Source organism: Lygodium microphyllum, chromosome 10 (genome assembly GCF_053477565.2).
Source record: "Lygodium microphyllum isolate KBCC chromosome 10, Lygodium_microphyllum_v1.1.10, whole genome shotgun sequence".
NCBI lineage: Eukaryota > Viridiplantae > Streptophyta > Polypodiopsida > Schizaeales > Lygodiaceae > Lygodium > Lygodium microphyllum.
This window is the reverse complement of record NC_141144.1, coordinates 121168219-121171354: the sequence shown is the minus strand read 5'-3', so window position 1 is coordinate 121171354 and position 3136 is coordinate 121168219.

The window sequence follows — 3136 nt, the reverse complement described above, 5'->3', positions numbered from 1 at the left end:
TTATCAATCCCTTGAGCCATCCACATCCCTCTTTGATCCCTATATGCATGCTAGAAGGAAGCTACCCATGTGTTAGGGTAGTTAATACTATAATAAATGGCATTCACTTCACAAGTCTCTTCCCTCTTTCAAGACCAATGAGTTCATTACATGGTTTGAATGATACCTAATGATAAAATATGCATGCATATAACCATGTAGGTATTTGAACATGCATCTTTTGCATTGTCATTATATATGCGCACTCCCAGTAAATGCATTTGGGAGAATAAATAATAGGGGCTTTGATAGCACACATATTTTTGTACTTATTTAATCAAATTTCATACCTATGTACTTTTCATTAGCCTTTGCATATGTTATTTTTTCTATGTAGCATCTTGATCATGAATGCATTTCTAAAGAAAAAGTAGAAACAAAATTAAAACTTTGAATAACCATGTTAGTTGCGTCTAGTGGCAAAGTTAGTTTATCTTCCCTATGAGCTATCTAAGAAAGCTTATGATAATATTTTGTCATATAATTAGTTATATTTTGACTTTAAACTTTGAATTGTTTAGTTATCAATTTGGCTTCATTGCATTTTACAAGTAAAAAGTTGTTCAACCTTCACAATAACAATATTAAATTTAAGCATGTACATGACAATAAACTACACATCCTACAAAGCAATTATTGATTGAGTTCAACATTAGTATGATGTCAACACGGATCATAGATGGGTTTAAAAAATGCAAAAGCAAGAAGTTGCTTCACATGTCTACCATGAATAACTTAAGCCTAATATATTGATCCAAAGTTAAGCTATTGTATTTAGCAAAAATGTGTGCATTTTGGAGGTTAGCTAGATTGGCACATATTAATATTCGTGTATTACAACACTGGGTATAAGCTCTTAGTGGAGCTCAAATATAGTATATAGAGAAAAATGGGGTAATGGGTGAAAAGGATTTGATTTTGTCATGTCGCAATAGTATAATGTTTTTTTTTTTGACATGGCCATGACTCCTTTATGATTACAATCAGGTAGTGAAGAATCATGTGCTACCTAAAGAAGGTTCAAATAAATCACTATCAATGTATTAGAAATCTTGAATGCCTCCACTTCTTGTGAAGCCTCCCTCAAAGAAGAAGAGCCTTCCTCAACTACTCCTTTAACCATTATTGTGTCTCCTCCACTGATTGCTCCTTCATCAACCTGTGATCCATCACTCTTGATTTAGATGAATCATGAAGTGCAACCCTCTTCATGCACCCATATAGCACCAACTACAAGTGAACCTCAACATACTCAGGAAAGAAAATCTTCCAAAATATGGTCTCCTTCAAATGTGAATGTGTTGCTAGATTACTACAAAGACAAATGGATAGTGAAAACTATAAAGCTAAGCATTAGGTCGACATTGCACATGACACAAACTCAAAGTGTGGCACTAAGCTCATAGAAACATAGGCAAGTACAAGTGGGAGAACACAAAGAAGACCTTCATGAAATAAAGATAGAAAGAATTGAGCTCGATATTTAAATCTTCATAGTGGGAGTATTATTCCAAGATGTTTGGCTTTCCCAATGACACTCTAAATCTTAGTGAGTTGCAAGAAACGAGAATATTGAATTGATTGGGAGTACTTTGATTGTTGATTCTACTTTTTGATGAGTGGATGATAATATTATAGACAATGTGGTGCTTGCTCCATCTATTCATCAAGTAGCTTGAGGCCAAAGGAATAAGAAAATGTTGGGATTTATGCATGAGTCATAGTAATGGGACTTTGGATGGAGCTTCTATTATTTCCAAGAGTTTCAACCTCATTGGACCAAGTTATCTTTCACCTAACTACCACATACTCCATCTCAAACCAATCGTCCACTCTTCCTTCCTATTCAAGAAAGCAAGAATAAAAGACTAGCCATTCACATACTTATGTATTGTATTGCAATAAAAGCTTAAGATTTGTAAATGGCTCCATGATTCATGTTTGATCTTGACTTGCTTCTATTACTTCATTGCATCTAACATGATCCACAAATACTATAATAAAGAGGGGAAATGGGGAGAATAAGGAGAAGGAGAAATATGTGGACAAGAGCTTCTCTAATCAATTCCTCACTCTCCCTTACATACACTCTCACTCAACTACCACAACCTCACTCCTCTTGGCCCTATCATATTGAAGCCCTATATAATAATTTGGAAAGTTGCCCAACTTATTGGGTATCCAACCATAGGCTATTGATTGTTAAGATTGAGGCCTTCCACTTTCCTTGATGGGTTTGTTTTAGTTATCTAATTAGCAAAGCATGCTACCACATTGTGAGAATACATTAAAGCAACTTCTTTTTTTACTTATCACACAAGGTCTATTACACATAATTTAGGCACAATATGTAAATAATCAACAATAAAAATTATTCTATTCACTTAGGGTTCAATTCCTTTATTATAATCCTTGCAAGGGTCTCAAGTATACATGTCAATAAATACTAGAGATTATATCAATGGTAATTAAAAAATGTTCCAATTGTATACTGGTAGGATAGACCCTCCAAATTTGGTAGGATAGAACTAGCTTAATATCATTTTAAGGGAATAGAGTATGGTTGAGGCACAAGTCCAAATGGCCATGTAAGTTTTAAAGTTAGCTCCACTCTCTTTGAACTTACTACAACATTAGTCCACTTTTACCTTTGATCGGTTACCCTTCTTAGGTGGAAGTTTGTTGTCTAGGAGACCTTCATAGTTTAGAAACCCTTAGGTAAATCTTTTGGGTTGAGCCCTTTATGTTTTGGGAGGTGCGCTTGGAGACTATGTGACCAACTACATCAATGTATTCTATGGGGTCAAGAGTAGGTGCTAGTTGTGGAGAGGTGTGTGAGCAATTATTGAACATCAGCTTCTCTAGCCTCACTCTAGAGGCAGGTACTTCATAGTCCTTTAAGCTTTCTAAATTTTCTTGCTAACTCTTGACCATCTTCTTATGCTCCTCTAAAGTTGCTTTGAGTGTACTACGTTAAATAGCCTCAAGGATCTCTTTGGCTACTTTATTTCTATTTTCTTGGTGCAATGGTTTCTTGTCATCAAGAAATCTTTTCACCATTTGACATTCCTTGATGGATCTATTTCTACCTTCTTGC